The 13,928-nt window shown below is 38.4% G+C and overlaps 1 protein-coding gene and 1 pseudogene across 2 annotated transcripts in view; one reads left to right on the top strand and one right to left on the bottom strand.

Annotated features, from left to right (window-relative positions):
- KCNQ5 (potassium voltage-gated channel subfamily Q member 5) overlaps nucleotides 1-13,928 on the top strand; it is a 576,742-nt gene that overhangs the window by 524,588 nt on the left and 38,226 nt on the right. The gene's annotated exons all lie outside the window — the stretch shown is intronic.
- On the bottom strand, nucleotides 4,833-11,616 carry LOC129398016 (RNA-binding protein with multiple splicing 2-like; annotated as a pseudogene).

The raw sequence follows: 13,928 nt of genomic DNA on the forward strand, positions 1-13,928 counted from the left end.
GGGCAACAGAACAAGTCCCTGTCTCAAAAAAAAAAAAAAAAAAAAAGCAATTCATTGATCTCATCTAGTTTGACTAGTTCAATTATACATGTGAGAAGGCTATCTGAGATGATGTCAGGTGTGGAGCAGTGACTATCCCAGTGATCTGAATGTGATTGACCACTTGGCTTTACCAGGATTATCTCACTGTTTGGTTCTAATAAAGGCAGTCATTCTAGTCTATGAGTTTACCTCGCTTTTGCTACAAACACTTCAGTGATATACTATTGAAACTATAAAAATCTATAAAAATTGGTTTTTGTATGTGAGTTTTAAAAAATTGTTTTCACCAGGCTGTGAGTTTTATGTATTTGTTTTCTATTGGGATACTAATAGTGCTATGACTATAGTATATTCTCAAGGAAATTCTTATGAAAATTGAATTAATCAGACACAGTGCATGGTTTTGGAGTAAAACAGAACTTGTTTTAAATCCTAGTTCCCCCACTAGGTTGGGTGAGATGAGACAAACGACTTAACCTCACTGCCACTTTAATTTGTTCTCTCTCTCTCTTTAGGGTAGCAGAAATGATACCTACCTAATAGGGTTATGTGAGTAATAATAAGATATAATGTGTGTAAAATTCTTGTACAATGCCCAGCACAGAATAGGTGCTCAATATATTAAATATATTGTTATTATTTATTAATTAATTAATGCTGATTTCTGCATTAATTTTGACTAATTGAAATCCTGGACTTGCTTAATTTGCATGTATTTGTCTTCCCTTCTTCCAGTACTTGATGGCAATTTCTACCTGTGGTAAATGGAAGGTTAAAAGTTATATGCTTATACAAACTTTAGTCCTTTATTCCTTGGAGTGAGTTTTAAGAGTCCTCATGTTGAATAATTCATGTAATCACAGAAATAATACTATGTATCAGGGACCGCTTCCTTTATTAAAGATAAAGGCAGTGGAAATACTGCCTTTGTCAGAAATACTTCAGTTACTCTGAGAGAGAGAGACATTGGTTTACTATATGACAGCACAGTGCATGGCAAATAATAGAAGTTTGGAAAATATTTATTTTGAATGAATGAATAATGAACACATTGTGAACAAATAAATGGTTTACTATTTAATTATTCAGGAATCAATTAAGCTTTATTAATAAAAATTGTTTGGGGGTTTTAAAAAGCCCACACACAAATGAGAGGCATCACAGAGGCAAAGGGTATGACATTATTAAAATCGTTATTGCTGAATCACAGTTCAGCAATAAGCAAGTGTTTGAGGCATTCAAATAAGTGAGTATTTGAGTGACTCTAAGAAGATAATGAAACTCCTCCACTGTTTTACAGTTGCAATAATTTTTAAGGAACATATAAAAACATATTCTAGTGTTTCCATTTGAATAAAGATAGTATATATAACATATGCAATTAAAAAGAAGAAAGAAAACAAATTTTAATGTGTTTTTCTTTTCACCTTATGGGCAGTTACTAGATGTATGATCAGCAATTTTAGCAGTAGAGACCTTATTAATTGTTTTTGAAAACTCTCTAGTGCTTCACACCGTCACTCAAAACAGAGAAATTCCTTTTAATTAAATGTCAGGAAGTATTCCAAGAAATTTTGCCAGCATTTCTGCTAGCCAGTAAGTAAGGTTAATTGACAATCTTTAAGAGAGAATCTTAGAGACATTCATATCATAATTAATGTAATTTAAGATGCTGAGGATGCATGAATTACCTACTCAGTGTAAATGGGGTCTTTGATTGTGAAGAGAAATACTCAAGTGCAGTGGTATCTTACAGAATAGATTCCCTCATTAGTGTGAATTAGTGTTTCTGAATGTTGCTAATTAGCAAGCCTGGGAACAAACACAATGAAAAATCAAGTTTACCAAATCACAAAAAAAGTACTGGTTAGCATATTTGGTAAACATGGGTCGATAATTATTTTGATTGAATTTCCCAGCAACCTAGTTTATTGTGGTTGCAGGCCCTGTGCACAGTATGTTTTACCTGCCATAGGTATAATCAACCATATACTAAAAGTTTGTAATGACTGTTGAGATCAAAAAGTATTTCAGAAAGTCACTGAGAATATAGTTTTGTGAGATAAGGAGATGATGTTCTATTTCTGATGTGACTGTAAAAAGGCATAGAACTTAAGTGAGAAAATAACAACAGTGCCTCTCATTTTCCCAGAATTTATTTCAAATGGCTGTTGAGCCTGCCCTTGCTCTCTTAGGACTCATGTTACGTAGAAATGCAGACTATGTGCAGTTCTGGTCACCTCCTAGGGAAGCACTGAGAAGGGAGCAAGTAATAAACCTCAGGAAAAATAGTTTTTTGTTTTTTGTGTCAAAGAGCAGTGGGTGATTGTTTTAAACATCTGAGATAGAACTGGTGATAAAGAAAAGTTAGGAAAGAAGACATACTGAAAAGTAAAATTGAGGGATGTGAACCAGGTAGAAAATATTGTATCTACCATGCTTTTCAAGCTATGGTAGAGTGTCATGAAATCAAATGAATGGGTTATGATCAGCATTCTTTTAGTGAAATGAAACAAGATGGGATGAGAAGTTATGGAATGAGATGGGCATATCTGTTGTAAAATGGGATAGGATAGGACAGAATAGGAAATACATATTATAGAATGCATCACAAGTAATAAGAGCCAGTGTCATTTCTTGAGCCTTTTAGGTTTTACTCAAAGATTTTTGGTTTTACCAAAGTGGTATATGTATACCTGGTTTTAAAGGTCAAGTAATAAAGATTAACACAAAATGAATCACAGATTTAAATATAAAGCATAAAACTTTTAGAAAAAAAGTAAGAGAAGATCTTTGGGATCCAGAAATCAGCAGAATGTTCTTAGGCTTGACAACAAAGGCACTACCCATAAAAACAAAACTGATAGGCTGGGTGTGGTGGCTCACGCCTGTAATCCCAGCACTTTGGGAGGCTGAGGCAGGCAAATCACGAGGTCAGGAGTTCAAGACCAGCCTGGCCAACATGGTGAAACCCTGTCTCTACTAAAAATACAAAAAATTAGCTGGGCGATGTGGCAGTTGCCTGTAATCCCCGCTACTCAGGAGGCTGAGGCAGAAGAATCGTTTGAACCTGGCAGGCGGAGGCTGCAGTGAGCCGAGATTGTGCCGCTGTACTCCAACATGGGCGACAGTGGGAGACTCCGAAAAAAAAAAAAAGAGAGAGAGAGGGAGGGAGGAAGGAAGGAAGGAAGGAAGGCAAGCTGATAGAATGGACCTCATTGAATTAAAAACCTTTGCTCTGCAAATGAGACTAAGGGGATGAAAAAACAAGCTGCAAACTGAGAGAAAATATCTACAAATGACATATCTGATTAGAATATATAAAGAACCCTCAAAACACCACAGGGAAAAAAAAAACACCAGTTGAATAAGAAAATAGGCAGAAAACGTGAAGAACATTTCACCAAAGAGCATATAAACATGGCAAACAAGTGCAAGAAGAGATGTTTAATATCATTAGCCCCATGGGGAAAATCCAGTTAAAACTACAGGAGATATCACTACACACCTGCCAGAATGGCTGAAACAAAAAACTAGGGATGACACAAAATGCTGGGGGAGATGCAAAGAAGCCGGATCACTTACACATTGCTGGTGGGAAAACAGTTTAGTAGTTTCTTAAAACTATTCAGTTAGTTACTATCTGACCAAGTAATTTTATTCTTGGGTATTTAGCCCAGAGAAATTGTTATGTTCCCATAAATCCTATATATGCATGGTCGTAGTAGCTTTCTTTGTAATGACCCAAAACTGGAAACAACCCAGAGTAATATTAATATATAATATATATTTTATTATATATTACATATATTATTATATTACATATAATATATTAATATATTGCATATAATATTATATATGTACTATATATATTTAAAATACAGCTGAATAATACTCCGTAGCATGTATGTGCCACAATTTGTTTAACCTTTTGTCTATTGAAAAGTTTAACCAATAGGCAAAAGGTTAAACATATCGTGGCACATACATGCTATGGAATACTACTCAGCAGTAAAGATGAATGAAGTATTGATACACACAACAATGCAGCTGAATCTTGTGAGAATTATGTTAAGTGAAAATATGCCAATCCCAAAAGATCACATATCATTAATTATTAAGTATTACTGTATACATTAATGTAGTGTGGGAAGTGTATATATATATGTGTGTGTGTGTGTGTGTGTGTATCCATTTATGTAACATTCTTGAAATTATAGAAATGCATATCATATTAGTGGTTGCCAGTAATCATGGTGGGAGCTGGGAGGGAGGAGGTGTGGCTCTAAAAGGACAACATGAGGACTCCTCGTGGTGATGGAAATGTCTATATCTTGACTGGATCAGTGTTAATATTCTGGCAGTGATATTGCACTATAGTTTTGCAAGATGTTACCATTGTAGGAAACTGAATAGAGGGTACACAGAATCTCTGTATTATGTCTTACAAATTACATGTGAATCTACAATTACCTCAAAATTGAAAGTTCAATTTAAAATAATAAAAGTCAAATGATATAAGCCCTTTGTTACAGAATATAATGATTTTCTTCCTCAACTCTCCCACTCTATCCCTAGACCACCTTTCCAGGAGCAGCCATTTTCTATTTATTTTAGCTATTCCTCTTGATATTTACATATCTCCATATTTTTCCAATAATATGAGTGTACTGCTAACTTCTGATTAATTCATTTTGAATACTGTTTACTTTCTATTCTGGTAAATGAAGATTTCACTCTTTTTTCACTCTTCCTTCTGCAGACCCTCCCAACCTTTCAGTGTAAGTCACTATAGTTTTTTGAGAAGTCAAAATTCAGCATCTACATTATGTATACATATTACACTGCACTATGGTTGTTTCTTACCTTTTGCTTTTCCTGCAGTAAATAAATACCTTGTTCATTGTTGCTGTTTTCATAATTCTTCCCACATCTTCAATAATCTCTCAGTAATATTTTCCACAAGGTAAATTGCGTCAGGTAACCAATCAGTCCCATTGTGACTTTTCTTTGAGAACACATTCTGGAAACCTCCATTCTCCTTTTACCGAGCTGGCTGCTCTCTAAGCCTACTGCACAGCCATTATCTTTTGAATTCCCTTTTATTTTCTTCTAGATTGGATTCTCAGCTTTCAGGATCTCGTGTTTTTGTCTTTCTTGATTCACTCCATTATTTCAGACAGTAAAAATCCAATTTTTTTTACATAAAAAGATGACATGATGACAGAAGGCATGATGATGACAGCTGTCAATGTGTCTGTCCCTCAATTCACACTAGTCCTATCTGGACCAATTTCCCTCTCCACCTGACACACTGCTTTTACACGGGAATTTTCCTTCCCTGTCACCCTGCTGACTCCTGTTGCGTCTCTCTGTGTCACCCTGTTCTGTGGCTGTGTCTCCCACTCTCTTGGTTTACTTTGCCATTTTGATGAAGTACATCCTATCATACATTCCTGAGAAGAGTGTCTGGAAGGCAAAATTTTTAAGATCTTGTATGTCTGGAAATAGTTCGTATCCATTCTAGAATATCTTATTGGGTTTTTTTTTTCTCCCTTCATTTTCTCTGAAAGAAGAGAGAAAATATGAAGATATTTCTCATAATAAAGATACGAAAATCTGTTATTTGAAAGTTGGACTTGCATACTAGCCCCGATTTTCTTATCCTTCCTCTTTCATTTTCTACCTCTTTGTCTTTTTGTCCTACTTTCTAGGAGTTTTAGCTAATATTATCATCCAAACCTCTTACTAAGATTTTCATTTCTGCTATCATTTCTAAGGTCCTTTGTTTTTGTTGTTTTTGACTAAGGGTTCTTTTATTTTAGTGTCCTATTTTTGTTGCATGGATAGAGTATTTTGCCTTATATCTGTGAAGATATTAATGACAATGTTTTGAAATTTTCATTTCCTTAGTTTCTGTTACCTTCTAGTTGCTTTTGAGCTCCATTTTTGTACTGGAAGATTTCCTTAGATACATAGTAAATTGAATGTTTTCTCATAATAAAATGTTGGAGACTATAAGGGTGACTGGAGTTTCTGAGTGTATTAGAGCTGATTAACTTTGATCTTCACCATAGGTTGACCTGAGTCAACCACTTTTGGGGGAATTCCTGGCAACAGTATCTTTAGCTCTTTTTTCTTGCACTGATCAGATTCCCCAGAGAGTAGCTACTCAAACTCCTAGAGGGAAAAGGTCTTACTCCCATTATTACGATAATGAGCAGGTTGTGGTGGATCCTCAACATTCAATCTGTGTATGATCACTTAATACCCCAGCTTTTGGTTTAATACCTGTCCTTTGACTGTGTTGGATGTATCTTTGGATGAAGGGGTGAACTCTCATCTAAAGATTTCTATCTTCTGCTGGAATAGGAGAGGACCATATGCCCAGGAGTCTGGGAGAGATTGCACGCAACCTTCCTTATCTTAGTTATCCCCTCTTTATGCTTGGATCAAGAAGTGCCTAATGTTGCCAATTCCTGAGCCTTTTGAGTTTTCCAAAGTGTAAATCTTGTTGTTCTTAGCTTTTCTCAGTGTTGGCATAGGGTTTTCTCTCTGGTGTCAGCTAGTCAGTTACCTAACTTGTCCATCTGCTTTCCCACTTCCAAAATTATGTTGTTGTCATCTCCTTTCCTTTTCTCTTCTTTTATGGGTTTATGTCTTTTTTTAAAGTATTTCATCACTATAGTTTTAGTGGGTTTTTCAAAATGAGCAAGATTAGCTGTATATGTTCAATCTACCATCTTAACCCAGAAAGGAACTTCTGTCTTAATTATATGTGTATGTGTGCATCTTTGTATGTGTGTGTGCTGAATCACAGCATAAACTATAATCCTTATTGTGGATGAAAGCCAAAAAAGTCAGTTAGTCCAGGCCAACAAAAAGTAATCAAGTTCAGTCAAAGGCTAGTCATATTTTCTCTTTGCTATGAAAGCCTCCCATAGAGCTGAGAGAGTTTTGAAGACATATGAGGACATTTTTTCAGAATGTGGTATTCATAGGAAGCTCTAAGTCTATCTCTTTAGAAAAAAAAAAGGTAAGCTACACTTCCTCTAATACTGCATTTGAATGTGTCCTTCATTTCTGTTTTGAGTACTAGGATTATTTATTCTAGGTCCCAAATTTTTATGTCAAGAATGTCATAATACTAAATAAGTAAAATTAAAAATAATAAAAATAACAAGTAATCCCAGCGCTAAGTTATGCAATCTGTATCAATCTGTAATCTTCAATTCCACTAAAAAAAAAAAAAAATAAGTTTGCTCTCCAAATTGCATCTACTTTGGCAAAAATGCATGGAAAATGCAATTACCTGTTCAAAATATTAAAATTAGCTCTTTAACTAGAATATTGCTTTAAAAGCTCAAAAGGATATTTAACTTTGAAACCAATATGTGCTGCAGATATGGATACCTAGAGGCTTTTTTTTTTCAATAAAAACTAATTTTCAGAATTTTTTTCAAATATTGTATCATTTCTACAGCCTAGAAAAAATGTAATGAGAGTGTGTTCACAGATGCATCAAAATTGTTATTATAGCATTATCTTTTATTTCTATGGGAACTCAGTGAGATGATTTTCTAACTCTTAATTTTAAAAAACTCACTTGTAAGCTATTACTCCAAATCTCCTAAGATTCAGAATTGAGTAAACAATGGTCACATGATTGAGATTTTACAATTTGTTGCTACAGTACCAGCAATATAAAGTATTGGGATAAATGTCAGTTTGGAAAAGGTGATAGGTGTGAAATATCCAAAAGTGACATGTGAAGTAATGCTATCTTGCTGTAAAGTATTTAGATTTCCATTAGTGTTACATTGTTCCTGAAGAGAAAAACTAAGTCTGGATTGCCTTCTTTTTTATATTAATATGGATGATACAGTGAGAGAGAGAGATCCCTCTTCCTTTTGTACCAATGTGAACATTCTTCTATTATTTACTAATTATAAATATATAGATCCAAGAATTTAAAGTGGGCTTACAGATTGCATTTCCACCTAAAAATAAACATGCAGCATACTACATTTATTCAACAAATATTTCCCAAGTTCTACTATAAAAGTTACTCATTCTTTTACTTTAAACTTCTTTTGCCGCTTAAATATTTTCATGGGCTAATAGGGGAAGATTCTATTTAAAATGTTTATAAAAAGTAAACATTATGTGGAAATTTTGGGTTTTTTTCACAGTAGGATTTTGAAGTATACCTAGTCATGAATGATCACAAAAACAAAACAAAAAAATTAACCATAGTACAACAGAAAATAATAAGGCCCAAATCCCATGAATGATAAGGCATGGTCCTGCCCTCATGGAGCTCACTGTCTAACAAGGAAAGGGGCTTGTAAACAATGAAATATAATACAGTGTAATAACTGAGAAGACATAGGCATACATAGTAAAGGAAGGACTGCATCAGTCTTCCTTCAGAGGTGGTAGACTCTTGAAAGGCTTGTCATTCCAGAGCTAAGCCTGAGGCTCTAAACTCCATCACGCCACCCTGCACACTTCATCCTCTGTGCTTAGGACCTCTCAAAATAAAAGAAATTGCTAGACTGCAAAATAAAGTTATGGTTTTCAAAGTGCCACAAAAGTTACATGTAGGCTGAAATTAAAATGGTGTGTTCTGATTATTCTGATGTTCTCCACATTGTGAGTGTCCCTTGCTATTGTTGGTGCCCCATGCATATTATAATCTGCCCACCACAAATTCAGCACCTAGAAATTACCAGCCAAACAAATAAGAAAAGCAACGAGGATGGATGAGGGTGTGTAGACGATACCCCTTGGGAGAATGTCCAATGATGATGACGCTTGAACAGCACCTAGAAAAGCAGTTGGAATTTGGTGTGGCTGGAGAATGGGATGGAAAGGCCATTATAAGATGAGGCTGAATGGGAGCTTCTGGGCCATCAGAACCAACTTCCTTCCCAAGGCAACCAGAGATGTTTAAGTTTCCATCTATGATGAGAAATCGACTTTGACATTAAACATCAATTGATGTACAGGAAGAGATTGGAAGGGAATATACCAAAACTTGATAGGATTTGTCTTAGAGTGTTAAAACCACAGGTGAATTTTTTTTCTTTCTTTGTGATTTAATTTAAAATTCAAATTTTCAAGGTTTCTACAATGCACATGTATTACTATTATAATGAGAGAAAGACAAAGTGAAAATAAAAACTATTTGAAAGGAAAAACATCTAGAGTAAAAAATACATTATCCAGAGTATTTTTCTGGGTTCCTTATTCATGCCTTGAGGACCTAGTTTGTCTCTTGGTTACTTAGCAGCATCTAACATGGAACAGGAAGAAAAGTCCCTAGCCAAGGACTTAGTGAAATGAAATTGTGCTACTGCATCAGGGCCCAAGCAGTTACTCTAAACTCTAGTTGGATTAAAGGAATTGTCTTTGGACTAGCACATGTCTAAAATGGTAACTCTAAATCTAGGATGATATTTAAGGTTTTGAGAAACGATAGCAGAGGGTGGCAGGGGGTGAGTAATTTAAATACAACCAGCAGCAGAAAGAAGGAACCCTTGGAAAGTAAATTATAATTCATTACGGGATGTAATAAATTAGTTATCACCACCATTAATAGTAGCCATTTTAATATGTGTTCCCCATAGCATAATGAAATAGAATCATCACATACTTTATTTAAATTCCTAAAATAAAAATGAATTGTGAGGTTGGGCGCAGTGACTCATGCCTGTAATCCCAGCACTGTGGGAGGCTAAGGCACGCAGATCACCTGAGGTCAGGAGATCGAGACCCGTCTGGGCAACATGGTGAAACCCCATCTCTACTAAAAATAGCCAGGCGTGGTGGTGCGCACCTGTAGTCCCAGCTACTCTGGAGGCTGAGGCAGGAGAATAGCTTGAACCCGGGAGGCAGAGGTTGGCGTGAGCCGAGATCACACCATTGCACTCCAGCTGGGCAACAGAATGAGACTCCATTCAAAAAAAACGAAAACAAAAACAAAAACAAAAATGAATTATGAACTTCTAGCCCTCACACTTTCACTGTAAGTAACATATCACAATAATGGTTGCCTTTTTTATGCGATGCATAAATATTTTTTTACAGAGTACAAAAATACTTTTCACGTTTTGGTTGATTTCAAGGTTTGGAAAGAATGAGGAGCAGCGGCAGGCAGAGTGACTGTGGAGAGGTGAACAGTACGGCAGAGAGGGCATTCCTATGACTGTTGGCGCATCCGAGAAGATAGGAGCAGAGAAGCCCAATTTGAAAGGAAAAGGCAAACGCCATCTATCTGTTGGGTGGAGGCAGGCGCTGAGTCTGGAAGCGTATGGGGCCACGGGGCTGGGGGCTCGGGCCTCCCTGAAGCGTGGTGGGTGCAGGGGCGAGGCGAGCAGAGAGAGGCCAGGCAGGATGAACCACCGGGGGCCAGGACCTGTTGCTATGGTGACAGCGTGAAAACAAACTGTACACTCACATATACACAAGCGTAAGCGTCTTCATTCGTGCCAGGAAACATGCAAAATTAAACGCCTCGTTTCCTCGAGCGGGAGCTACCGAAGCAAAGTTGGGTGGGAGGTCAGGCCTTGCAGGGTCCAAGTGATCCTCCGAGCTGGATCTGAGCGCCTCAGCGAGGAGGTCCCCAAATCCTCCTGGGAGGCGTTGGAGAAAGGCTTGAGTGTGCAGAAAAGGGCTGAGGAAGAGGAGGAAGGGGAAACAGGAAGGAGTCCACTGTGTCAGGCTTAGGATTCACAATTTCTGGGGGACAGCGGCAGCTCTGCACAGGCCGCCCGGGGGCGGGGGCGGTGGGAGCTCAGGGCGCCTGTCCCGGCACCACCACAGATTCCCAGAACCAACTCCCCGGTGACCAGACTGAAGAACTAACAGAACTGACGATACTTCCATCCTTGCTGGGTGGTGTCAAAGGGAACCAGCGCACCTGGCATGGAGGGCGGCGGCAACGGTAGTGGCAGCTGGGTAGGTGAACGCAGCAGGGGTGATGGCTGGGGTCAGCTCTGTGGTGTACAAAGGATAAGGGCCCAGGCCTCTGGGCATGCAGGCATCAGAGCAGCCCCCATCAGGTCATAGGGGTCCCGAGCGATGAAGTAAGTGTGCTCCTAGGTGGGGTGCATGTTGGTGGGATTTGGAGTTGCCATTAGCTTGCTCTTGGCCATCTTGGTGTTGGCTTTGGCAAACTCTAGCCTCATGATCTGTGGGTTTTCGGGATCTAAGCGAATATCGTTCAGCGCATTTTTGGCCGCTTCTGCTCCTGCCCCGCTGTCAAAGATCACAAAACAGGCTGTCTCGCGGTGAGCTTGAGTAGGGACTCTTCATACCCCTTGAACGGCCGGAAGATCAAGTAGGGTTCTCTGGGTTTAATGTCCATGGGGAGGCCGCTGATAGTGTCCGGACCTCCTCTTCCAGGACGCCGCCGGAACCCGCGCTGGAGCCAGTGCGGGTGCTGCCGCCGCGCTCGCCCTCCCGCTACAGGTTGCTCCTGGTGCGGGGGAGGGGGCGGGGCGGCGGGAAGGGAACGTCCGGGCGAGCACGGCGGCGGCGGCGGCGCCGGCCCCAGCGTTGAGTGGGCATGGTTGCCTTTAAGTCCTGGAACTTTGGAAGATTTTTTTTTTTTTTTTTTTTTTTTTTTTTTTTTTTTTTTTTTTTTTTTTTTTTTTTGTGGAGACGGAGTCTCCCTCTGTCGCCAGGCTGGGGTGCAATGGCGCGATCTCGGCTCACGCAACCTCCGCCTCCCGGGTTCGAACGATTCTCCTGCCTCGGCCTCCCGAGTAGCTGGGACTACAGGCGCCCACCACCACGCCTGGCTAATTTTTGTCTTTTTAGTAGAGACGGGGTTTCACCATGTTGGCCAGGCTGGTCTCGAACTCCTGACCTCAGGGATCCGCGCGCCTCGGCCTCCCAAAGTGCTAGGATTACAGACATGAGCCACCGCACCCGGCCTGGAAGATTTTTTTTCTTCATTCTGTTTTCCTATTTTTCAAATACTTCATATCAAAAAGTACACATTATTTTTGTGATGGAAAAATTCTTAAATTCCTTAGGAAACTTTAAATGAAGTATAAATAATTTATAATCTCATGCACTAGTACAGCTAATTTTATTTTTACATATTCTCTTCTAGCTACTTTTCTTTTCACATACTATTGTACATAGTTATAATCAACATAAGTAGTTTCATATTTTAATTTCATTGCACATTTTTAAATATTTTCATGTTATTACATACTATTCATAATTGCCTTTTTCAGAGCTGTGTAGTACACCTGCATGATCAAATGCTATAATTTACTATAATTTGCAGTTTTCTACTTTAGGGCATTGAAACTTATATAACTATTTTTCTATAGTAGGTGATAAACATTATTGCATTAAGCTACATTTCTATTCTTTTTGAACTTATTTTACAAAGGAAACTTACCTTGTATAAAATTGTAAGATTGCTGATTATATAGCAAAGACATAGACTCAATCTAAGTGCCCATCAGTGACAGATTTGATAAAGAAAATGTGGTACATACACACCATGGATACTATGCAGTCATAAAACAGAATGAGATCATGTCCTTTGCAGGAACACGAATGGAGCTGGAGGCCATTATCCTCACCAAACTAACACAGGAACAAAAAACCAAATACCACATGTTCTCACTTTTAAGTGGGAGCTAAATGAGGAGAACACATGGACACAAAGAGGGGAACAACACACACTGAGGCCTACTTGAGGGTGGATGGTGGGAGGAGAGAGAGGATCAGAAAAAGTAACTGTTGGATAGTTCCTGAGTGATTAAATAATCTGTACAACAAACCTGAGTTTACCGATATAATAAACCTTCTCATGTACCCCTGAACTTAAAAGTTTAAAAATCAAAAATAAAAATAAAAAGATTGCTGATTATACATTATTTTATTGTCATAAAAATTTAATCCAATTTATATTGTCACCAGCAATGTCAAAGTGTACCAAATTCATCTCAATTTTTATTAGTTATTATTCTTTTGCAAATTAAATCGGTACAAGTTCATGCTTTTAATTTACAATTTTTAAATTTCTAGTAAGGCTGAATAATTTTCAGTCATTTTTTGCTAGTCTTTCCTGACTGACTTATTTGTACATATATATTTTGGATTGTGATTCATTCAGATAAGTTCCTTATACATTGTGGATATTAAGCCTTTTTTATATTTTGGAATTCTTCCCTAATGAAGAATTTTTGGCATTGTGATTTAGTTATTGTGGGTAGCAACATGTTCTGTCTTCATGATCAAAGCTGCCAGCTCTCTCCTTTATAATTTCTTCTATTGCCCCAAATGTGAGGACGTTATTATTCCTCCACAGACAAAACAAGTGTTTCCGCTATGGTTTTTTTTTTTTTTTTGAGACAGAGTCTCGCTCTGTCGCCCAGGCTGGAGTGCACTGGCGCGATCTCGGCTCACTGCAAGCTCCGCCTCCCGGGTTCACGCCATTCTCCTGCCTCAGCCTCCCAAGTAGCTGGGACTACAGGCACCCACCACGACGCCCGGCTGTTTTTTTGTATTTTTAGTAGAGACGGGGTTTCACCGTGTTAGCCAGGATGGTCTCGATCTCCTGACGTCGTGATCCACCCGCCTCGGGCCCCCAAAGTGCTGGGATTACAGGCGTGAGCCACCGCGCCCAGCCTTCCGCTATGTTTTTGACAATTGGGTTTTATTTTTGTCTGTGACTGTGTAAGCTGCTTGTGTTTAAAAGCAGTAGTGATTTCTTTAAAAGAGAAAGAGGGCCAAAGCCTGAGAGGAGGGGGTTTTTTGATGGCTGCGAGTAGAAGACAATGACTGGAATTCAGCAGGCTGAGGCCTTCAAGCTCAATTAAAGATGACTAGAATGTTGTGATAGGACAAAACCTTGT

Source organism: Pan paniscus, chromosome 5 (genome assembly GCF_029289425.2).
Source record: "Pan paniscus chromosome 5, NHGRI_mPanPan1-v2.0_pri, whole genome shotgun sequence".
NCBI classification, from domain to species: Eukaryota; Metazoa; Chordata; class Mammalia; order Primates; family Hominidae; genus Pan; species Pan paniscus.